At 43.2% G+C, this 26,140-nt stretch overlaps 1 protein-coding gene and 1 long non-coding RNA gene across 2 annotated transcripts in view; one reads left to right on the top strand and one right to left on the bottom strand.

Moving 5' to 3' along the window:
* The window catches only part of LOC128880962 (guanylate cyclase 32E), a 29,339-nt gene extending 20,972 nt beyond the window's left edge, over positions 1–8,367 (bottom strand). Inside the window, exons 1-2 of the mRNA XM_054131570.1 lie at positions 8,226–8,367; positions 7,787–7,947 (exon numbers count right to left, since the gene is read on the bottom strand). The gene's annotated coding sequence lies outside the window, so the exon portion shown is untranslated. The remainder of the gene's footprint in view (positions 1–7,786; positions 7,948–8,225) is intronic.
* LOC128880970 (uncharacterized) overlaps positions 1–26,140 on the top strand; it is a 153,828-nt gene that overhangs the window by 25,756 nt on the left and 101,932 nt on the right. Inside the window, exon 2 of the long non-coding RNA XR_008457952.1 lies at positions 18,627–18,698. This is a non-coding gene — a long non-coding RNA (uncharacterized LOC128880970). The remainder of the gene's footprint in view (positions 1–18,626; positions 18,699–26,140) is intronic.

Below are 26,140 nucleotides of genomic sequence, written 5' to 3'. Positions count from 1 at the left end.
TAATTAACGAGGAGTGTACGTTTATTAAGCGCACGCGAAAAGAGACGCGGCCCAGGAAATTAATTTTCGGAGGGCGAATTGTCATAACCGGAATCGGCAAGTCCGTGGCCACGAATCGACTCGCGGGTACGCGCACTCGAGCCATCGAAACCGTTGCGGTGCTCGATGCCCGACGATAATTAACCAGATAAAAATCTCAATCGAGGTGTGTTTCGTTCTCGCGCCGCGTACGAGCGCATCCTTCACCTATCCGGAGATTTATGTTCCGCCCAGATGACATTGTTCGCAATTTTTTAGCGGCCTGGAAGAGATCGAACTACAAAATCGACGCAGAACACCTTTCACCGTGCGGTGTTTCCCATCCTCGATTTACATGCTAATTGTGAAACGCGAATCAAAGCCAGCCGAACAAATTAATCTGGGTTGGCGTGTGGCTCTTTTAAATTCTCGTTTCTCGCGATACGTTTACGGTTTTTATCGAACACTGACACGGCAAGCGCAACTATTCGCTACTCTTTTATTTTTCACGATTTTGGTTGCTTTGTAAACTCTTTGCACTCGAGAGGTGACTTTCGGTCACCACCAGGTTTCACGCAGAAAATCTATCAGCAGTAATAATTAATTTCTTCGGAACTCAAAGTGTCGATAAAACAACTTAGTTAGCGATCCTGTTCGGAGTTTCAATAGATGGGATTCATCGAAACATCAGCTTATAATGGTAAATTCGTAGCTCTGGGGTGATTAGACGTAGCACAAAGGTAAGCTTGAAAGTACCACACGGTAGCAGAGAGGTTCAGGGGACGTCCAAAGCCCGTCCTCGTTAGCGAGGAGAACCTGAATATTACCATACGAATTAATAATACTCGTTAAAGTGGTGCATTAAGAATTCCAATTGCAAGAAGCTCCCCAGACGATGCACCCGATCGTGATGCAACTATTAACTGTAAGAGAGATTGAAATCATCAGATAAATGGACTCGTTATCAGAGAATTGTATCGTTAATTTCGAGACTCTCGCGAATTGTGGAAATTTGTGAGGGTTATTTCATTTTGCAGTAATTCGTGCAGCTTTGGGGCAACGTGTGCTGAACCATGCGGGTCTGCTAAATTTGGCATGTAACGTCTTATTACGAATCCCTTCACTCTCGTTTACCGCTACAATCGTTAACATGCACGTTGCGTGCGCCGCTGTTCCACGCTCTTAATTAACATGACGTTATCGTGTTTTTTTTTCTCTTTGTCGAATCATCGAAATCGAATCTTCCGCCCTAACGGATCTTTATCGGGTTTTTTGAAACTTCGGCCGGACCGTAGACTTTCAACGAGGCCAATAATTTTATTATAAAAAACCATTAGGTACGTTACTTTCTCACATACTGGGTGTCTCAAATGGAGAGTCGCTTTGATGAATACAATTCTTATTTTAATAGTTGAATATCTCGAATGTTATTACTATCGGAGTAGATATCCTATAACTTTCACTGTTATAATTCATCATTCCATGTAATTGTAACACAAGAGATTCGACATTTCTTCTTTACGTCTTTGGAATTTTTAAAGCCAAGCGTACAACTTTTGCCATCGATTAAAATAACGATGAAAGATGACCGTTACACAGATGACATTTTCTCTCCTTTGTCGGACGAAAGAAATCGTGAAAGGTGCATCGGGATTGGGTTTGTAAACAAGACGATATTAAGAGTCCACGGAAACAGATTTATGACGTCGTGAACAATCGACGATATCGTTCCTCGCGACGATGACTCCGAGAAAGGCCGAAGGCTGCATCATTAGCACGTCCTTAATGAATTCAGCATTTTATTTCGTTCGCGAGAGTTTAATCCACCTTTTAACGGACTGGAAAGAAAGTTCTGAAATTCCTCTCCACCTTGCGATCCCAAAGGGAGAGCCATTCGTCTCCTTGGTTTTCCGCATTGAAGTAAGTCGTGCAACGAGAATGCAAGGAAATCTAATTTTTAAACGAGAAAAAAGAGAGTACCCCGTTCAGGTTCATTCTGAACGAACATCTGAAAAACTAAATCAAATATGGATGAATATTCATTAGGGTGGTACTGATTTTAATAATTTTTTAAATCTATGTTACGTATCCTTTAAATACCGTGCAAGGACAAATTTTGCAGGAATATTTTCTTATGCGTTTCCAATGTATTTAGGTGATGCGTAACATAGATTTCAGAAACCATTGCAATAAGGACCACCCTAATATTAATGGACAGGTATACCGAATTGGTATTCCTATTTAACCCGTGGAAACACGTCCGAGTCCAATCACGAGCGACAGGTGTGCAGGGTGGATCGCAACGCGGGACGCTCGCGACGATAGCGGGATTCACGCCGCGTATTTCCGCCTGTCCTGGATAAATTTCCCTCCCTTATCGCTTCGTGGGTAAATAAATATTCTCCCTAACGCGCGGTTTATCGCGTTTAATCGCGACGTCCCGTACGTGCGGCGCGATAGGATCGGAATTATGCGTCCCTTGTTTCCCGAGCATCTACGTTCGGCCGTGCGACGTGAATTTTCCTGAAAATAGCAAAAGGAAACCCTGTGTCGAACGATAAGGCACGAGACTGAAATAACGAAGACGACGAGACGCTCGCGAGCCTCTTCTTCGTCGTCGGCTATCGCTCCGTCGACGAAAAGTTCGAGGAAAGGCGTTTTCGAAATCCGCGAGCGCCCCGCCAGCTTACGAAGGTCGCAAGAGAAAGTAATGTAGCTGGCTGCACGTTTTTATTACTATTTCCTTGGAGCACCGGTGTCGGTAGCCTCGGGTATTCCTCGAGCGCGTTACAATTCGCCGCGGCTCGCGCCAATGCGCCTTCTACGCGCGAGACCCAGCTCTTGCTATTACATATGTGGAACACGTTGTACATACCGGTGACTATATTTAGAAGTTTCTCGAAAGCGAACGTTACACGGTTGAACCGTGCATAGGGAAAAACGCCGACCTTCCGCGAAATCTGGAGTACATTGTGTATGTGCGAACGGTGAGTCGAAGAAAGTTGATGCCAATGTTTGCGAGTTATCAAAATGGATGGTACATGGTTTCAGCAAGTTTCGGTAACAAATGATATCGATTCTTTCGACGCGAGGGGTGAAATTTCGATCCCTGTTCTCGATAGTTGGATTCGAAACGTTCGATAGAATATAAACAGCGCGCAATTTCTTTGCTGAGAGGTTGAGACGTAATCAGCTTCGGGAAAAAAAGAAATTTCGGATGCAAAGGATAAACCGGGACGAAAATAAGAAACAAGCAAGATATATGAAAGAGGATGGCTCGTAAGGTCGGCGGAGTAGCCTGCACGTCACAGACCTTGTCACGTTGCATCCGATGGCATTTGATAAGAACCATCGAGCTGAATAAAGCAGTCCCTTTTGTCGGCTCCTTTTTCATAACAATTCCTTACGGGAACGAGTGGCTTCTGCGAATGGTATTGGATAACAACGCGTATATTCCCGCTAGGCATGGTTAGAGGGAACGTCGGCCCGAGGGACGACGGGTCACTCATATCGGCGCAAAATATGGACGAGGTCGAAGCGGATAGTACCTTTCTCCCTCGGATTTACGAGATATGTTTTCAAATTTTCTTGAGCTCTCCGTCACGTCGTTTGCAAATCGACGAGCGAGCATCAAGAATATTTCAATAGTACATAAATCGTCTCGACACGTCACCGAGAAATCCAGAATAAATTTCGCATTGAAGAGAAATTGCATCATTTCAAATTTCTATTAAATTTTCACCTGCTTGACTGCTTCCCGCTCACGTGTGCTATCTATCGGTTTCTATGGAAAAGGAGGATGTTAAAATGGGGTCAACTTTGAGGTAACTCGGGCCTCATTTGACCACAAAAAAGAATAAAATTATGTACTTTACTCGTGTACAATTAAATTGAAAATGATTGTTTTCTTGACAATTGAAATCTGGTCGCCACAAAACCACACATTTAGGAATAATTTTAAGACAAGGGACTATAAACCTTACATAAACGTTCACATAGTTTCAAGAAACATTTAGAAAAAAAGAAACAATATAAATTCAGCACTTACTGTCACATATGTTTTCCCGCTACTGGAACCTATCCTGAAATATCGCCAGGCGTAAGTAGCACTCCAGCGTGTTTTCGATAAAATACAGAAGGGATTAATTCCACGGTTTACGTATCTTCTAGTTTTTCGCGACTTCTGTCGATTTCGCGACGTCGCGCCTCGAACGTTCGATTCATAAGAATTGTGCGTGATTCCGGATGAACGCGATTTGCGATGGGGATCTCGACTGCGGAGCGGCTGAAAGTGACTCAACGCGATCATGGGGGCCGACTTTCGAAAAAGGTGATCTCGAATCTGTGTCACATGGTGTTACATAGAGAATTTTAGGCACGCCTCGGGTCGGGTTGCGTCAACGTAGACGCGGCCCTCGGGGCTATGCGTTCAATTTCTATTCGCCGACCATTTTCTAATTAGTCAACGCGCCGAATCGGTAATGGATGATCGACGTAATTGCTCGATAAGCTCGGCGCTCGGCCAGGGAACAATCAATCAAAGACTATGGACGGTTTCGCGGTTTCGAGCGACGTCGAGAAGTTGGATCATCGGATACAACCGACGGATCGTAACTCAGTTACGTGTTTACGGTCGATAAACAAATCCTGCGACTAGGATCGCGCCGCGACGATGGCGCAAATCGTAGCCAAATCGAAACGTAGCATATTAGTCGCACGCGATTCGCAATATCTGTCGCTGTTACGTAAGTTACACGCCCTATTTTCACGTTATTGGACGTTCTGTTTATTTTCGCAGACAAGCAGCAGGACAGCTCGGGTCGCCGAGCGCTGTTTGTTTCCATTTCAACTCAAAAATTTCCGTCCGGGGTCGTCGTGCTTTTAAAAACATCTCTCCTTTCGCATCAGAAAGCTTCCTGAAAATCGCCATTTCTTTTCATCACGAATCTAAGTGTGTTTCCCTGTGCGGCGAGCTCCTTATGTTCATTTTACGCCTTTTTTTCTTGCCTTCGTCCACTTTTAATGGCCTTTCAGGGCTCCAAGATCCCGCGTTTCGATGAGGATATGGGTTCATCAGAGTCGATGCTTCGCTCCCGTGGTAACTAGGGTAAAAACTCCGCTTTTATTTTACGTTTACGTTCCTGGCGCAATATCGCCGTAACACCCACGCCGTTAGCGTTGTTCCGACGCGAGTTCAACGCTCGATTCTCCTTCCGCCAAGACCTCCTTGGTTCTGCGCGGTGAACCCTCAATGAAATCGCCGTTTCGAGATAATCCGTTATCTGTCTCACTATCACGGCACCCAAGCGGATAAACTTAAATTCTCACGTGTGTTCTATTTTAGATTTAGGATTAAGTTGGTGCATCGATCTTCGAGGCGATCTTGTACATCTCTGAAGGATCCTTTGTAGGATTCTGGGCTCTGCATAAAAGTGTCTTTGATCCTTCTAGTTGGGCGCTCTTCTGCTATATAGTCTGCCTCATAAATATTCGTACCTTCTATGTCTAGTGAAGAAAGTCTAAATTAAATGATAGGCTTCATGTTCCATTATAAATATGTACACGAGTATGTACTTCACGCATGTATATATTTAAAATTATAATTTATTTGGAAACATGAAGCATTCATTTAAATCAGACAAATTTCTTCAATAAATACAAAAGGTTGTGAGGAATGTATTATGTACAAAAATTATCGAAATTCTTATCGATCGCGACGCCTTCCTCCCCTATAAGTCGAAAAGTAGAAGAATCAGTTTTATTTCTAAGAACAGACATGTGGAATCTGCGCCTCCCATACACAAGAAGATGGAATCAAACGAAAACACGAAACGCCAGCGCCAGCGATACAAGAAGAATTTACGAACGTGTCTGTCTGTGCCTGAACGTCCGTTTCTACTGCAACTCCCGAAAGTTCTTATGCCTCGAACAGTCTTGGTTAAAATGTAACTAAAGAGTGTGATCAGTTATCATAGATACAAGAAGAATTTGCGAACGTTTCTGTCTGTGCCTGAACGTCCGTTTCTACTCCAATTCCCGAAAGTTCTTGTGCCTCGAACAGTCTTGGTTAAAATGTAACCGATGAGTGTGATCAGTTACCACGAACTCGTCGTTGTCAAATATTTGGTATTCTTTAACATAACGTCGTAATGTAAAGATCGAAGGGTGCTTTAAACTTTGAACACGTTGACTCATAATACTCTTGAACAGTTTTACGGTGATTAAGTTTTGTTTACGCGGAATTGATCATGTTCGAATTTGCTTGCCTTATTTTTCGTTTGGACTCCGACGGAAGTTTTAATTTTACGCCACTTCCTAATTCCCTAACTTCCTAATCTGTCCTAACTTGGGGGTAAACCTGCACGAGAAGACAATTCCTTCCTCGCAACCGTCATTCGAGCTTCGAAGTCGGTTATTGCGCTTTTAAGTCCATCCACAGAAAGACAAGCGGACAGCCGTCTTCCCGGTTTCTGACACCTTTCTCGATAAAGTTTAATCGCGTCGGGCGATCGCGGGCGCCAATGACAGGTGTCGCTTGGCGAATTTCGAGATTTTCGACGCCGTTACTTCGGACAGCCGAATGCGACCGCTCACGAGACTCGGCCGTGATTTATCGTACCGTGTTTCGGTCGGCACGTGGCAACGGTTGCGCACCCGGGAGTCATTCACGATCACCGTTCTCCGCCTCCGACTCTCGTTTCTTTTTTACTTTTGTCGGACCACCACCGTAGACCCTACCTTTCTATTTTCTAGTCGGACGATGTTCCATTCGTTGGTTGCTTTTTGCCTATGGACCAGACTGACTATATTGCGATTGTTTTTGTAATAATTGCTCGCGCGTAGGGTTCTCGACGTAATTAGTAATCATAGACGAGACTGTTGCTAAACACGTTGATTGCCATATCGTAGTGACGGTGCTTTTCATTGGAAGAACTAAAGAAATTAATTCTGAATGTTAAGTAAGTCCAAGAAAATAAATTTGAACGAGAGTCTTGAATTTCGATGAAGCTACCATAGTAAATACCACAATAATCTGTAAACAAAACTTAATCACAGTAGAAATTTCCAGGAATATTTTCAGTAGTACTCGATGAAATTACTAAAATAAATACCACGATAAATTTTTGATTATGTAATTTTCAATAGTCTGTAAAAATACTTAATCACAGTGAAAATTTTCTGGAGTATTATGAATCAACGTGTCCAAAGTTTGAAGCACCCTTCGATCTTTACATTATTATGTCGTGTTCAAGAATGCAAAATATTTGTTAACCACGAGTTCATGGTTACCGATCACACCGATGGGTTACATTTTAACCAAGGACTGTTCGAGGCGCAAAAACTTTCGGGAGTTCCGGTAGAAACGGACGTTCAGGCACAGACAGAAACGTTCGTAAATTCTTCTTGTATCGCTGGCGCGTGGGTGACATACCTTTTCTCTAATGGTTCAAAAAAGAATCCGTAGGACGTGATACGAATTCGAATGACTTTAACTGGAATTAGTGAAAAGGGCATCCACAACGACGGGTACAATGAAAAGAAAAATGATACTGAAATTCGTCTATTTATTCGTATAAAAATGATACCGAAATTCGTCTATTTATTCATATAACATAATATAACTATATCAGAAAAATGTCTCGCTTAATTTTTGTCCACTGAATAAACGCTCGTGCGATTCACCGTAAAAAACGGTCTCAATGACCGTGGCGCCTCGCGTATTTCTCTTTGGCAAATATCTCTTCTTCGAGATTACAATTCCGCTTACCTTGATCGTCGTATTCCCGTTTAATAACGCTCCAGTCGGGTGACTGTCTTCAGGAAGTCTCAAGCACCACCAGCTCCGCCGGTACTCGCTGTTACATTCCTACGAACCACAGCGCTGGTGTAGAACGGGCCAGAGGCAACTCGTTGATCGCGACAACAACACTGTGGAAGAAATTAAAACATTCCTTCGGCAACGAACTAGAATCCCGGAAATGAAATTCGCGAGCAGCGCGTGATCCACGCGAGGCCGTGAAAGAATGCTCCCCGTAAATCGCGACTGTAAATCAAAGAAATGGGAACCCGCGACGGCGACTATTTTTCCTCTAATCGTGGCACATTTTCTCGATAACGTTATCCAAGGGAGCAGTGGATAGATGCGGGCAAACTAATGAAAAATGCAAAAACCGTGGTTCGATAAAAAGTTGAAGCTCTCTAATTACCAGAGAGAGCGTTTGCAGAAACGCGTCGCGAGAATTTTCCAAATTGATCGTCGTACTGGAAGAACGTTTCAAATTCGAGCGACCGTCCCGCCGATGCGAAAATGAACGACGTGAGGCCGGCGGTCGACAGTGATCGTGGGCGCGCGCGGCCAGACTGACTTCGCTCTGCTCGTCCTTCCCTCGCAGCTCGTACGTCGAGCGTCGTCGCCGTCGGCGTCGTCGTTCCATTCACAGGTCCGTGCTCCACCGACGCGGCGACGCGCGCCGTCCAGGCGCATGAGCGCAGCCCGCGGAAACGCTTCAAAAAAGGGGGAGGCGCGGAACTTCGACCGTATCTTTCCCAACTTGGTTAAATGTCTGCGTTTTTCGAATTTGGGACAAATTATACCGAGGTGCTGCTGAAATAAGCGACGATCCAAAAGCTGATGCACTGTAGAGGATAGTTCTTGCGTACAAGGGACCCCTAGATTCTTTTTATTTATTTAGTTACTATTCGAAGGGCATCGAAAAGGCCCCTAGACTCTCTTTGTTTATTGTATTTAGCTACTATTCGACGGCATAGAAAAGCATCATTTTTTGTTCTTGAAGAATGAGTTGATATTTTCCCGGATATTCTTACTGAAGGGTTCCTCCAAACTGTGTACTTGTAATTTCTCTTTATTTTGTTTCTTCTGCTATTACTTTATGAACAATTTGAAAAGCTACGACAAGGACTGAAATGTAAGAGGCTAAATGCCACAATACTATATTTTATGCCAAACTAATCTACTTGTAATTTCTCTTTATTTTGTTTCTTCTGCTATTATTATACTTTATGAACAATTTGAAAACCTACAATATCATTTAAAACCGGCTCGAAACAGCAAGGACTGAAATGTAAGAGTCTAAACGCCGCAATACTATATTTCATGCCAACCATTTCATTCTCTTATATTTTCCTGCCATGGTTCGCAATCTTTCGCATACCGCGTTCTCTCTTCGAACGAGACCGCAGAGCCGGATTAACCGTAACCCTTATCAAAATAAAGATCCCGTGGAATATTCTGTCGCGAGATTAGATAAAAGGTCGTGCTTCCAGAAATTGTCGTCCGTTCGAGAAATCGGCGACGACGTTGGCGCTGGCACGGAACACCGTGATTCTGTCAGCTGCAAATAAGATCGTCCATTACGGGCGTAAGAGGAGCGCTGAGAAAAGTCGGGCCATTCTTGACCATGCTCGGACGTTTACGAGGATGAAAGCGCATAGAGGGAAAATCTCCCCGGAGAATGGGGCGCATAGCATTCTCGAAAAGCATCCAATCCCACTGAAGAGCCTCCCTCGCGTTTGCATCGACGTCCCGGCGCGGTCGTACGCATCAACGACCGAAGCTTTTCGTTTCGGGGAGCGTCGGAACAATCTGCAGCCGTGTGGGATGTCGATCGACGAACGACGGGGGCCACTTTGAATGACGATGTTTTTCGCTCGAGAGCCCAAATGGACGTGTCGCGCGTTCGATTTATTTATTTACCGGAAGGTTCTCGATGTTAACGCCCGAAGCAAACGCCTACGCTTAAGAAAAGGAGCCCGAAAAAGTGACTCTACGGAAACTAAAAAGAAATAGTTGCATCGTGTAAGATCGTGGACAAATTGTACGAAACCAGTTAAGGTATACAGTCAATCCCATAAATATTCGCACCCTCTATGTCTATTGAACAAGTTTGACTAAATTAAGTAATAGTTTTGATATTACAAAATGAATTTTTCATTACAAATATGAATATCAATAAGCAACGTTAAATTGCGAAAAAATAAAGAAAAAAATATTTTCAATTAAAAAAAAAAGTAGAGAAACAATTCGGCCCATGATGGGACTTGCGTCATAAAATGGGGAAATAATCAGTTTTTTGGGAAAGGAAAAGAAAAAAATTAGGTGTCCACAAAGTAGATTCGTTTGGATTAGTATTTACTACTGATCCGACGAAAAGAATCTGAAGTCCCTGACGAAGATTGTTACGAAACAATCCCCAGGCGAGGCAATTCACCGAAGCCTTTTTAAAACGAAAGCGTTTCCGTCCGAACACCGAAATTGTCTCTGAAAAAACGCTCGATCCACGATTGCGCGAAATTTTTAGTCGCCCGTTCAATTCGCCGTGGAAAAACTCGTCTCCGGCGAAAAAAAAAAGAAGAAGAACGGTTGTCGATCGATCCACCGAGCTGCCACTCTCTCGATAGATCGTCGGCGATGGGGAGAAGGCGGCGACGTACGGCACTGAGGCGGATAACCCTCTTTTTTCGCGTCGTCCGACGATTACGCATTACGCAAGTGCGTAAGAACGCGCGGAACTCGCGCGTGACTTGCTTTGGAGAAAGGTATTTCTACGTACGGAGACAAACTGAGCCGTACACCCGTCGCGAAACATATCGCCGACGTTCCTTCAAATTGTAAGTAACACAATACCGTCGATAAAATCCGTTGTTGTCGTTGTTACAATTTATCAAAGACTGAGCGTGGCCCTTGAACGCATCAGAATGCGAACGTGGAGATGGACATTCTTTAAAAAAATGGAAAGAGTTAGAGGTAAATACGATATGTTCTCAATGATACTATAAAATATGTATCTACAAAGTAATGAAACCGTAAACTAAACCGAGAGCAAGTAAAAGATCGATAAGGATAAATTACAGAGGCGCATACCTTGCGAATAAATATATACAATGTCACGACGCGATGAATAGTTTGAATACCTAGAAGAAAGAAGTCAATCATTCGACGTACGTGAAAGTTTTCTGGAGATTAGCCTGACGCCCTGTCACGGTCGATCGAGGCAAATCGGCGCGGCTAGCATGACAATCGCGGGTTCTTCTCCCGTCGAATCGTCGGCGAAGGCGCCGAACGACGCGATCCCTGCGATTTTTCTCCCTCCAGAGATGCGCGTCCTCGGTACGTGAATCATTATCGCGCGACCCAGTTTTCTGCGCGGTTAATTAAATCTTTTTGCCGGGCCAGACCGATCGAAATCGGGCCGAGGGGTGGGACTGGTCGTTAAACGCTCGTTACGCCTCGTTTTCATGCCGATAGCGTCACCAGCCGTCCGAAAATACAAGAGAAAAAAAAAAGGTATTCCTCGTAATTGCCCTGACGTCCCGCGTGGCACAATCTCGTTACATCGGTGACAATGCGACGGTCGTCGTTACGCTTACGTGTTTACGGTCTGCTTATTTGTTTTCTCTCGTGATTAAAGCTGGTTTCATCTCTTTATACGGGCCGTTGAAAAAGTTGGCGCGTTTAAAATTTTAACACATCGCCGAGCTCGACGGAGGGTTCGTTTTTTGCGTCTCGTGCCGCGAAACGTACAAGCGATAAGGGTGCTCGTGTCGACTGTGCTCGCTCCAAGATCAGAAGAATCGAGAGAAATTGGATGAGAGTTCGTTTACAATTACGTAAAATAATTATTATCGTTAATCAACGACGAAAAAAGAGAACCGAACCCGAAGGAAAGGAACCTGCTCACACGCAACGTCGCTGTAATCTTCGATCCGTTGCCAAACTTTGCGAGATGCAGATTCATCGATCGGTTGCGAAATCGATCATTACCCGCATTATCTTCGTAAACAAACATCGTGTCGCAGATATGGATCGGTCGCTTTCAATGGCACGATAAAGATGTTGCGAATCCACGAGATGGGAAAAAAAAAAGGGAAACACACGGTGTCCGTGAGCGTTCTCACGTAAAAGTGAGCGCGTTAATTTCATTGCGCGCGTTAATGCGGGCCCCGAATCGCTTCGCTTACCGATGACTCGTAATTACACCGATTATCCGCGGCGAGCGTGCACGTTGGGGCAGTTCCGAACATAAATTACGCGCGATCGCCGATACGTTCTTGCGCCGCAATGAAAGGAATTGTGTCGCGCGGAACAACACGCCGCTATCGAAAACTTCTCTTTCCTACCGATACTTTCCCGCCATTTAGAACTGCTCGCTTTTGTTTGGCGGACAGCCAATGACCCTATTCTAGTCGTTCCGGTTTGTAGCGCAAAACTAGGTACAATTTACCGTCCAGTCGTTAGTATTTCGTTAGACACTGGGCGGTAAACATATCGTCGAAAGAAGTTCATTTACGACATTGACTTCTTTCCCAGGTCTGTAAAAGGAAATTATCGCGCTGACATACTCTGTCCCAAATGACAAAACGATGGGATCAATTATTTTGTAAGTAGGTTAGAATTTGATTTCGAAGCCTTCGTATAAAGAGAGAACTAGTTTTCCCAACTTCGGGTCTCCTGGCTTTGGTCTCCGATAGAAGCATGGTCAGAATGGCCCCAAGGTTCTGGAGGTATAACCGATATTCGGTTAAGGTACTCCTGTACGCCTCGTGCGTGGAACATACGTTACACGTACTCGAGTGCCAGCGCAAAAATATAATAGTTTCCTTCTGGGAGAAATTTTAACCTCGAGGGTATCCCACGGACAACCGGAAATATACGGGATGGTTATTGAAAAGAATGGAAATTATGTGACAAATCGTAACAAATCGTGATAAATCGACAATATCGTAAAATGTACAGTGGTTCCCAGAAGTATTCGTACTCCCTCGACGACTCACTTACAACCTGGATGATATATCTCTTGGACAAAGTACTATGGGATTATATTATTTACGTTTACGAAGCACGATCATTTTCACTTTACCCATTCCCTGACTTTTATCCATATAATCCTTCCAGACCTGGCGTCCACAATTGAGGACACAAAATTTAGAAATTACCGACACTGTCGTTTAAGACGAATGTCCTTATTTGTGCACATGAAGAAAGATCAGTTTTCCTCGATAACTACACTATTAGGATTTAAACAATTTTTTTCCATACTAATTTTAGTCCACGTCAACCCTAAAAATTAAATTACAGTACAGTACAGTGCTGAACACACTTGGTCAAACCACTCTACGTGGACAACACACACGTAACTATTTGATTAAAAACATTAAAATACAAAACACAGCTTAGAAGATGAATAAATTTAAACTTATATGGGACAACAATAAAATATGGAAAAACTGATAATTGTTACTCAAGCAGGGGATCCAAAATCCTTACTGATAGAGCTTTCTCTGCACGCGTATATCCGTCCACAGCACTCAAAAGATTAAATAATTTTGTTGCCCGCAAAGACCCTAATAAAATTGTACAAGATGCGAGGCACGTAAAACGACCCGTCAGCAATGCCGTTCCTTCACATTGTCCTTCCTACAGAACGATAATCGTGGTATGCAAAATTGACGTTTCTGTTCCCAAATGGAATTATCGAGGACCGTGTCGAGTGCCCACGTGGCGAAGTGCTTTGACTTCGTGCAAGAAGCGAAGTTATCGATCTCGTTGCACTTCGAAAAGACTATTAAAAGGTGTCGGAACGACACCTGTTGCTGGCACGGTTCGCGACGAATTTCACCCGGAAACTTCCTTCACTTCTCGGTGGATTCGATTTCGATAATATTAACCGTATGCGGGCTTCGTAAAAACCGTTTACCGAAAATTACGACACCCTTATAATAACGCATTTTGTTTTCCACGCGGATAATGCACTTCGATGTGTGGATTTGTCAATCTTTTTTCCTTGCATAGGCTTTAATCGCGCCTCCAAGGCGCGTTTCACAGGTAGATCGCCCGGAGCCTTATCGCGATTGTATCTCCTCTTCACGTAGTTTAAAAAGTTCTTTAATAAGGACCTCTCGACGGATGATAGCTGGAGCGAAACTCTCGCCTGTTTATCTTCGACCTTCGCCCAAAAGTTTCTGGCTTATAGTTCACCGCGAGGAAACATTTTCCTGGAACGAAAGTCGCGGGCGAGGTCGATCGGAACTTGTCTCTTTCCCTCGGTGCTACGGCTTCTTTTTTCGCGGAAAGTTCTCTACTTCGTTCGGGTGGTGTCAACACTCGCGACACAGCGTGAAACTGGGGTCAAACTTAAAAGTAAAAAATAGGTCATGGCTCTAATTTTACATGCTTTGACTGGATAACCGATTGGAGAACCCGATTGGATAATCGAAGCACGTTCGATTATCGTCACATATTTTAACAGTCGTCGTTTTTAACGATGATAGAAATTAAAGTTTTTTTTTATTTCTTATCTTATTTGCCGTTGATTTTCTCCAGAAATTTATCGCTTTTAGAATCTAATCCTTCCGTTAAAAATGAGTAAGGTAAATTCAACCGCTGCCAGCATCCTCGACAGGAATACTGTATACTCAATTACAGTTTGCATCAATTGCGAGAGACAAGAAAGGTTCGATCATTTCCAGAGCACAATGGCCGTGCTATTAGTGATATTTAATTTCCTGTTGGTCGGGAACGCGAGAAAACAAAAGGCAATTGTTTCGAGCAGCCGACATCCCTCTAATTCCGATAGTGTCAAACGGATTCCGGCGATCCTTTCACAGAGGATAAATGCCCCGCAGGATCGATGAACTCGACAGTGTAATTCAGCGACAGCCCTACCGACCATTGGTAACGCTATTTACAAGTGATTTATAATTACGACGGACAGGGATTAGATTCACCGCTACGATGCTAGCGCGACCCGTATGCAAATACAATAGAAACGTGTACGTACGATCGATCAAAGGATGAAGCGTTTAATTAGTCAGCGGTTAGCGTAATCGGGCCGTTGTCTCAACGAAAAAGATCGAGGAAGATCGATACGTTGTCGAGGACGATTCGAATGGCGTGGATTTATTGGGAAGTAATTGAAGCTTTGAGAATTAAAGTAATTTCTGGTAAGAACGAAATGTAATTGTGGTATCTATCTAAACGAGGTTTCAACGTTTAAAATGCAATTACGAATGGCTAGTTATGGAAAGATGATTCTACAGTTCCCTATGTGCAGGTTTTACGTGAATTATAATAGTTAAATGAAAGTGTAACTCGAAATGGTACTTACCAGTTCGTTTCATGCAAAATTAAATAGCCTTCGTCGAGAAATTAATAAAAAAATAAACCAAATGGTAGCTGATGTAACCCGACCAGTCCGATAAATTGATAATAGAAGAACGTTTACGTCACGAGGGAAAGATGGCGCCACGGGTTCCGTGTCGATCAGCCTCCGTTCGACCTCTCTTAACCCGGCAGGATCAAATCAGCAAAATCATATCGGACTTAGTGGAATATTTAGTACTTATTTTCTACTAATTTGTACCACAAACAGTAATTTTGTACCTCCTGCCATTTTCAAAAAAAATCGTGGCGTTTCTAGCTTTAATATTAAGCTAGCAGGACCACGCTTCAATATTAACGAAAATGAATCCAACGCAGCAGATACATTTAGTGCTAAATTTGTACTAATTTGGTCCACCAAAAGAAATGTTGTATCTGGTACCGTTATCAAGGAAATCGAGACGATATATTTGTAGAAACCATAAACAATCGACGACTCAACGCTTACATACACGCTGCCACAGCATGGGATATAGGTAATATCCATTGTACCAGTAGCAATAGTTTTTTGCAGAAATCTCGGAAATTGCGGCCAAGCGAAGGTTATAATCAAAATGTTGATTTCTACAATATATTGAAAAATCGTCGAAATCGGCGAGATCCCCTTTTTCTAAATAATTACTGAGGATTTAGTACAGTCACACGATTTACCCTTTACACTTTACACTTTACACATTACAATTTACAAGTTCGCAGCCATTAGCTCGATATTTCTCGCGACGAAGGATTGTTCGTCACGAATAATACCGATTACCAGGTCTCGCCACGTGGAGGTTGCTGCGACTGGAGACCCGGAGATAGAAGGAATCAAACTTCCTTCGATCTCCCCTCGTTTCTCAACTTTGCATGTTTGGAAATATTACTTTCTCGAAAAACATTAGTATAATAATTTGAAACTTTAAAATGCATTAAATATGTACATCCTCGAATTAATTGAATATTTACAATGCATATAGTAACATTCAGTCTTCTAATAACTATTAATAACAATCATTGTTCAGAATAAGTATTCATCGAACACAGTAATCGTAAGGAATTTTTCTATTTCGTTATATCTGTTAGCTGGAATAACTAAAAATTAACTTAAAAATGGCAGGAGGTACAAAATTACTGTTTGTGGTACAAATTAGTAGAAAATAAGTACTAAATATTCCACTAAGTTCGATATGATTCTGCCGATTTGGTCCTACCATCTTAAAAGAGGTCTCCGTTCGTTCCTCATCTCGTCTTGCTGGAAGCAAAACCCGATAGAGGATCTCCAACGCGCGAGAGGACGATATGAATTATATCGCATCGATAAAAATTATCGTCCCGGACGAGATGCGTCGTTAAAAAAAATTACAGAAGTTACGGTACCGCGCGTTAATAACACGTGTAACATCTTCTTATCAAGGATCTGTCGAAAAAAAATATCCTCTTACCGATCGTAAATATCCAGCAGATTGTATACTCCGATTACGCGAGCTTTAAATTGTGAAAAACCGTCGCGTTCCCAGGTAACGATTAATACCGTCGCAACGAACGGGACAGCACGAAGTTTCGAGAACAGTCAAACCGAAGAGAAATCTTAATTTCACCGATACTCCATTAAGATTTCTTCGAAGCGGATCATTTCTCATTCGAGAAATGAGCTGCTCGACTGGGTTGGCCGAGGAAATCGGGCGACTCGCGTTATCTATTATCCTTCGCTGCATTCGGTACGGTAATTAATTGAACCGTGGCTTCGAGCTCGCACGAGAAATCATTCGGTAACGGTCGCGACTTAATTTCCTTCAGATCGCGTAACTTCATTAGTATTGCGCCACGATCCTGACGATAAACAATCGCTCGCCGTCGACCGACCGCGAACTTCCACCTTTTTCCCTTGTTTAGATGCAATCGGCCCTTATCGCTTAACGCACGAATGGAATCGGAACGAGCGGAATGAAGGGAAAAATGAGGAACGCGTAACTTGGCTGCCGCGAGGAGCGTGATAAGAACTAATTTGCATAACGCGATGCACCTGGTTCTTCGAAGTTGAATTTTCGCTGTTGGCCATTAGGACGCGGAAAATCGATGCAAGGTCTGTAAAGTGACTAGTTGCGATGGCAGCTTTTAATTGCCGCCTGAGCGAGAGTGTCCAGCGACGTCGTGTTTCAATATCCCTCCGTTATTAACCCTTTGAGCGCCAGAGGAAATTTTCATACATATCCGGGAAATGCCAGACAATTTTAAGCAAAGATTCCTCGACTCGAAAATCATGAATTGTCTCTTTAAAAAAGTAATTCCAAGAGGAACATCGAACCTGCCATTTAATTAGGACTTTCTTCGATAGACATGGAGGGTACGAATATTTATGCGACTGCCTGTATATTACACGCATTACGTGCATTAAATATCGACGTTATCTTCGTAAAATAAAATTGATTTTTTACTGAGTTAAAACACTTACAGCTTCGAGCAGCGGTATATCGTTCTTGGCCATTTTGCAAGAGTATGGATATATCGTTCCTTGGCACTCAAAGGATTACAAATTATTTCCATGTTCCTACACGGGCAGCACCACATGCGAAAAGTTTCGAGCGGACGTCCTTCATTTTCGTATAAGAAAACTAATAAAGGAGGGTAATTTGCGCAGGCTCCTATGTCTCCGCACAAGTGGGCACGTTTACAAGGAAATATTAACCTGTCGACGCCGGAAATCTTCTACAGGCAAAATTAACACGCGCCGTAAGAACTACTCGCACGAGCTCCATTTTTTAAAAAGATAGACTCGCTCCACTTTCGCAACGAACGACTCGCACAATGGTAATTTCAAATTTTCTTCGCGAGCACCGGTACTCGAATCGGTCTTTTGAAATTATTCCTCCTCTGAAGAGAGCTAGTCGGATGCTCCGGGGAGAGAGAGCGGTTTAACGACCTCGTTTAAACGCTAAATAATATTTTCGCATACGTTTCGCAGAATTAAGAATCATCGCGTTTGCTCTGCTTTCCTCTAACACAATTTCCTCTGAACCCAGGTTTCTCTCTCCGTTTCCTTCGACCCCAATCCTCCTACCCCTTCATCCCCCGAACTTGTACACACGCAAACAGACAAACAGCGCTTGCTCTTAACGTCCATCGCGTGAGCTCGTAAATTTCCCTCGAAATTGGAACGACTTGTGCCGAAGCTCGATGGCCAAGTTAATCGCTTAAACGGGGCTCGACCGTTGCTCATAACTCGGAGGGATGTTAGGTTTGTGGACAGCGTTGAATTAAGGAGCTCTTGTAGCGATTTTGCGTGAGCGTAATTTAGCCGAACATGGTACATAATGATATGGTGTGCTTGGCTCCATTTGTATAATTTTTCCTTTTTCTTTTTTGTTATTGTACTTGATGTCAAGCGCACATTGTCCGTAAATAAAGTATTATTATTATTATCATTTTTCAAAGAACTCTTTTTCGTTCACAGGCTCAAACGAAAGGCGCAAGGATCCACGCGAGGGACCGAGGAAGACGACGGCAACGAATTATCAGGGCCGAGGTGAGACTCGTTAATTAATTATGCATACCTTCTTTCCCTTTTCGATTTTACCCGGCTCGCATCCAGCCTCCACCTACCCTCCCACCTGATGAACAGAACGGTGCGGTAATTGGAAATCAATACCTCGTTTCCAGCCCTCGAAACATTGCCTTGACGAAAAAGCGTTCGCGACCCCTCTTCAACCAAAGATGTCCGTGCTCTGTCTTTCTGTTCCTCGAGGAGCCGAGTATCGCCTCACCGACGAGCTCTCATTATCTTTTTTTGCCGCGTGCTATCCGATTTTCCTTCTTTGTGCGCCCCCGCAGCGTTTCATCTCTATCATTCGCCGCCAAAGAAACGCGCAACCGATTTCCGCGCCCGATGGATCCTGCGGAACGCTAGGCAGGATTAATTGCTCTTTTCTTTTATTGTTGCCAGTCAGCTGGATGGGAATTTTGTTATCTAGCGAGAGACTCCCTTGACCAGACGAATCGTAAGGAAGTCCTGCTATCTGTTACGAAACTAACAAAGCTCTCGCTATTCCATAAGCGAGTCTATCGCGAGTCTATCGCCTTCCGTTCTTCTTCCGAAACTCCGCGATCGATGGGAGCCCACCATCGATCTTTACGCGAAACGATTTCCTGGATGACGCTCGTTTATTGCTCGTCTCCCATCAGGGACGGAAGTCTCGATCGAACTTCTCACCCTCCTCCTACCCCTGCTCGCGTTCCTTTTTACGATCTCTCGCTTTTACTGTCTCGAGAAAGGGACATTGACCGTAAAAAATTAATATGGATAAGTTCCGCAGATTTTTCAGAGCGCTCCATTTTACGGTCCGTCATTTTTTTTTTTGTCGCTATCGTGTGAGGGAAGTTCGAGACGCTTTAGGCAACCCGCGAAATAAAAATAAAGACGGTTTCTCAAAGGTCAACTGTCACACGAAGGATCCCGCAGGGCTCTCGGAAGTAAATTAAACGAAACATCTTCGTTCTGGGAAATGTAACTTTTACAAGTTTCAACTACTTTCGATGCCACTAATTTACCAGTGAATTTTTCACCATATTATCAAGATCATGACAACGTTTCCTAAATAAATATTACTACTATTAATGATCGCAATAATTTATTTCATTTTGAAATTAACTGTTTCTTTGACCCTCTTGACAGTACCCGGAAGTGACACTAGACATTTGTTGAGAATTATAAAAACTGCACCATATTTCAGAACGGACAGCTTGACCTGGATCCATTATCCATAAGAATCGTGTGGGATCCTTCAATTATCGGGTCCGTTCGCGTAATTGTTACAACGAAATCGTTCGACGTGCCATGGATCGAAAAGTTCCTTCTTTGAAATCCAATTTTCACGTCGTATTTGAAGTTCGATCTTCCTTAGCAGCCCGTCGCAAAAAAATTGACTTCGAGATTCGGCATTAAGAAGGTACGATCGTCGCGTCGAGCCAAGGAGAAATTCGACATCGTTCGAATGCATACCGCGTCGCGACGTTCTCGATCGAAAGTCTATCCACCTCGTAGTCGGACTCGTTTCTCTCGTTTAATAGAATGAAAATCGTAATCGAAGATTGTCGTCACGTCGTCGTAAATCTCCGATGTCCGAGGTCGTTAGATCCGCACGGCTATGTGCGTGCGAAACATTGCATTTAATAGGGTTACAAAAGTTTCCGCCCACTAATGCAATTTCGACGGCTAACTCCGTAAACAATGTTGGATCTATCGATTTCATTCGCCTCATCTCCACCCACCTTCACAACGAACCTTAGTTCGTCGAACATTCTTAAACGCCATTTTTTTAAGTACTTCTTGTATTCTGGATTAGTAGAAGATGAACCAGATTGAGATAGATAAGTCGAGACACCGTCTTCTATTTTTCCACTTTTTTTCTATTAAATCGCGAGAACTTTCTTAAGCTTACGGAAATCACAATTGGCTAGAAGAATGGCCCTGTCGGCAAATAATGGAAGATTTCGTTATCTTGAAACAAAGGGTAGTCAACAGAAGAAAATCAAGCACGATTCAGTCTTTGTCTCCGCGGACATTAAAGTAACTTTTAAAAGGATCAACGGCGCTCCTCGTTTGGCTTTCTTTTGCAGGGAATACCGAGTGCTCATGGCATATTTTATTAGAGCGCTGAGGATGGCCAGTATACAGGGTGAGAGAGCGAAACTGTTACAGAGCGATAATACCTAAACTACCGTGTTCAGTGTCCGATTTCGCGGAATGACCCTGGTAGTATACAAAATCTTATGGTGGCTGTTCTCTAAAGGGAGAGCGTGAGAGGTGCGAAATGGAAGGGAGCGTTTTGTCCTGGGCCTGTTAGTGGACACGTCAGTAAGGTTACCTAGCAGGCCTGTGCCTTAGATCCCGGGATATTTGCAGGTCGGTTGGAAATGGCTTATATATAAATGTTACTCAGAACCGAGCACTTATGAGAAATGCGTGGTACGCGCGGTGTCCCTCTAATGGTGAGAACAGCAGGTGCCACCATAGTCCTATTTATCTTATTTGTATTCTACAAGAGCACGGCGCAGCAACGTCATGCTAGACAGAGGAACTCCTCTATTAAAAATACCATTGAAATGCTTTCTCCCCAAAACATTCCCCTCGGACTCGACCTGGTAATTGGTATTATTCTATTCTATTCGAACAATCCTTCATCGCGAGTAGTAGCGAGCTAATCAGCTGCGATGTCATATAAGATAGGCCTCCTCGAACCTTCCGACTTTTTCCTGTACGATTTGTTTGTATCAACGATAGTTCAGGCATTATCGCTCTACAACAGTTTAGCTGCGTCACTCTGTATTGTTTCATATTACTTTTAGAATAATATAACTCCTCCTGGGCGTTACAGCCAACTTTATTCGGCGCCGCGACTAGAATACCTTTTCCTGCGGAACAAAGTTTGACGATTTAATAAGGGAGCGTGTCCGCGCGAGGATACGGCTAGAACTTTCGGCTTCGTGACGAAATTCACCGAGCGCGCCAGTTAGGTGGCTTCCTAATTAAACTTATTAAAGACCTCAGCCGTCGCGCGGAGTTCGGGGCGTGTCGGTCGTGAATTTGAAAAACGTAACGAGAAATGCCGGACGTCGAACGTTCCTCGTCGGGGCGACGAATTTAATTATCCGCCCGACGCAGCTGCCCGGGAAAATATATATTTTAATCCGTTCTGGACGCCGGAACGTCGAAAGAAACGCGAGAGCTTTCACGGCTCGCGATCCGATGGAGCAAAAAAAAAAAAGTGGATTAAAATCGGCCCGTTGACGCTCGCGATTCCGGCCAGCGGACACGCGCGCGCGTAATTACATTTAAAAGCGTGCTTTGCCTGATTAAATTTGCGGCGACACGGTTGCGTTTCACGCACCGTAGCCGGCCAATTAATTATACGCGCCGAAAAGCAAGTTAGTCGTTGGAAACACGGTCGGTGCACTCTGGGAAGCGAAGTCGTTTCGATTTTTGCAAGGGTTGGATACCTTGCTTCAATCGTTTTATATAAATTTCGTGTAACTCCGTACCATATCGATGACGTTAAATTAATGATTGTATTCTTCAATTTGTATTATACACGGAATACACAGGCACCTACGTGTGCTCATCTTCACTTTACAAATTTTCTCAGTTGTAATGCATTTTAATGTAACATAATTTTGAGCTTTCCTAAAGCAAATTTATCACTTATTCGTAAAGAAAAACCATACAACTTTTAATCTTCTGTTAGTTACACATTCCAAAAGAGCAGAGACAGTTGTAAAAATGAAATGTCGAAGCACTCTGAGTGTTTCATTATTATCATACACAGAACCTACTGTGCTCATCTTCACTTTGAAAATTTTCTAAATTTAAATATACTTTATTTACAAAATTCGCTAGCTCTAATTAAAAGACTTACAACATTTACATAGTTTTGAGGGTGTGACAAATCTACGAGTGGCATCTCTCTTATCTAAATAGCAGTCTTACCCAAGCAATAAATCCGTACATTCGGATCCCCTTTCTTCTATTGGTTCGTTTCTCTTCTTTCGCTACGCCCCACATTCGTATCGATCCATCGATGCTCCGTTTATAACGTCACGTCGTGCGAATATCTAGCAACAAAACAATTGCGTTTGGCTTCCAAGGGAATCGAGACTCTTATCGTTCAAAGTCGTGTCGCCTTCTACGTAAATACGAGTAGAAGCGCCTCGGTCGCCGTGAGCATTTAACTCCACGCTTTACCGCGGGAAAAAATATATCGGAAGAAGGAAAAAGAATATTTCTCACCCAATACGTCTCTTATCGCGAAAGGTTCGCGGCGGTGCTCCTGAATTCGCTATTCAATACGCTCGATCGTCGGCGAAGATAGGGCTAGTTTATTTCGATACCTTTCCTACGACCGATAAAGAAAGCGCTTTCGTTTACGCGACGTGGGAATACAAATGTGCTACTTTCCAAATCGGTGCGAATGAAATCAGGATTGCATTAAATATGAATGGAAGCTGGAAGTCATATCGCTGATGGCGCGCTCCTGTTTGAAATTATTAATGTTCGCGATTCTAATCGGACAAATTTCTATCCAACTTTCGTTCTCGTTCACTTTGAATTGTTTCAGTTGGAAATTGGTACACATCTGTCCATTGTGCAATTTGTAAGGAATCGTACATAAGGATCCGTCTTGAAAGTACGAAAAGAACTTGTACCTGAAAATTGTGGAATTTCCTGGAACTGAAGGGACGATCAGAAAGGAGTTGGACCGAGTTTGGATAAAGTTTGTAATTGAACATGCCACATCTCGGTTAAAAGTAATTTTTACGCGTCTCGTGCAGGGCACATCGAGATATATTTACAATCGTTTACGGTGAAATTGTTCGTTGCCCGCCTGGTTGCGATTCGTTTGTTTTCTTTGCAACTTTTCATTCGGTTAACGCATCGAATATCGCTTCTGCCGCGTTCCTAACGTTTGGACAAGGAGTAATTACGTTATACTATTTTAATTAGAGTGAATTTTCCCTTCGGACGTGTTCTTACATTTAATTTGACAGAGTCGGTGGATCTATGGTTCGTACAATAATGTATCGTATCTAACGTACACTCGTAATTATCGTTTTACAAATACAAGGTTTCTTCGAAAACACCGATCGACAAGGAGCCAAAGCGATCGATCTTACAATACGAACTTAGAAATAATTACATCTACGATAATATTCGCATACAATGCACATAGTCGCAGCATTGGTTTCATTCATCCTTCAAACTCGAAGAATTTTCGATGCGAAAAGGAGTGTTTGGTCAAAGATGAAAGACAACGTTGCGTTGCGTTATATATTTTCTGTGAAAGATACACCGATATACCTAGGAATGCAACTGTACCTTTATTTTTAGTACAGTTACATATTTTTGATGTTTGATACGAAGGGCTTAAAGATGAGGCTTCAAATCGCGCAACTTGCAAGGATATTCCTCAATTACCTATTCCAACCACTTATTTGAATTTCATGCATAAATTACAAGATTTACTGTATTCATTTAAATATTCATTCGCTTGTCTCGAGAAAGATGTAATTTCGACAGAAGCCCTTTTCAACCAAACATCAAAGGTCTATTCTCGTACATTAATAGGTTCTGCTCCAAACACGAATATCGAAAAGGAGATACTTTACAAAATATTTAGAAACGACGCTTCCTCGAGAATATATTCAAGGATTAAAGGGACAAGCGTTGCAACACGAAATACCAGGCCAACCTCGAGCATATTAATTCATAAATATATTGTAAAGTAAATATGCGCTTTGGAAAACTCGTTCCTAAATACCTTCACACCTACAGTAGCCTTGATGTTATCGTGGAACGAAAAGCTTCCCAAAAACGGTCGCCATCCCCGAGGCTCGAGTTCCTGGGACTCGTTTAACGTCTGCATCCGCGGCTCGCCGCAAAGCCTACGAGTGTGAACCCGGGATGACGGAAGTGCGGCCCGTGGAATTTCGAGAATTCGCGGTACAGTCCTTCCGGTGCATTCACATTCCTTGGAGAGAATTCCGGGGGCTGGTTGCGCCAGAAACGTGCCCAGAATTTCGAGGGTCTCGCGAAGAGGGACATACCGACGGCGTGGCACTTGTGTTTCCGGTATCGGTGATTCGGTTTCGACCCGCGAATTAATTATGCACCGTTAGGCGTCGGATTAATTGTTTAATTGCCGTGCGAGTTGCACTCGATACCGAAACCGTACGCATGGAACCACGCTCGACGTTGATCGTGTTTCGTGGACACCGCGTGAGTCACCTCTGGTGAATAGTTTATTCGCCAGATTATTTTGTACGACTAACATTGTCGCAAAGGACAAATTTTACTCCCGTGTACAGGATGATACCGAAGCTGACGATATCGATGAAAAATATGTAGGGGTGGGTACTTTTGTAATTAAAGTAAGGAAAAGTAAAACGCGCCGAGACAGGAATCGCGTACAGCGTATTTCAAAAATATTTAATGACAAAACCCTGGAGAAAAGCTGTTATATCATAAGTACGGAGACGAGGGAGATATAGTAAAATAAAGAATATCATTTCAACAGAGATAAAGGTAGAAATGTCGACGGGGATTCTATTAAAATAAATGATCTAAAAAGGGATGGCCCTTTTCATCGTGGAGGATATTAAATTAGCGTCGAGGGCGGAATCTGTCATTTCTCCTTCTATTCCTAATACCTCTTTGAGGGACACACGACTAACCGGATGAGGAAGTTCAGCGTGTTCTCAATCCGCCTTTGCACCTCCAGAATATTGCGGACGATGTTCTCGGCAATATTTATTCTACGTGCTCCCGCAATTTTGACCCATTACCCGTCGCAACGTAAAAAATACAAATAAAAATTAAATCAAATGTATAATGATATTCACACTAACCAACTGGAACTATTTTTGACATAATTGTTATTGTTTCTATTTAAATGTACTAAAAGGAAAAAAGAAATAAAACAACTGTCTCCAAAAATTGGCGGATAATGGGTTGTCGCCAATATCGTGGGACGGTAATATTCTTCCATTGACTGTTTCCGAGCAGCGTTCCCAATGTAGACGATGTTTTCACGGCTGCAGAATGGATTCCATCCGTTTTCGAGTGGTACTTCGTCATACAAAGTAGGAGCGGTTTACTCCTGACCTATAAAAAGTGCCCAGGAAGGGGGAACGGCAGGGTGGCACGTTCGTACACATAAATCCGGGCTTCTTACGTAAAAGCCGCGGACTAGAATTCGGAAATTCAGGTGAAACTTCCCGTCGTAGCGCTGGAAGACGCTCATTTGCATTACGAAGGAACGCGAGGCGGCCAGTGCCAATGAAAATACGGCTGCATGGGACAAATAATGTTCGCCGTACTTGCCAGCTGCCGACGCTCGATAAACAACTTCGAATTCGAAAGCTTTCGCAGCTTCGGCGGAGTAATATCTTATTTTTCGCTCGAGAAACGGGTCGAAG

Source organism: Hylaeus volcanicus, chromosome 8 (genome assembly GCF_026283585.1).
Source record: "Hylaeus volcanicus isolate JK05 chromosome 8, UHH_iyHylVolc1.0_haploid, whole genome shotgun sequence".
NCBI lineage: Eukaryota > Metazoa > Arthropoda > Insecta > Hymenoptera > Colletidae > Hylaeus > Hylaeus volcanicus.
This window is presented reverse-complemented; position numbering and strand designations above follow the sequence as displayed.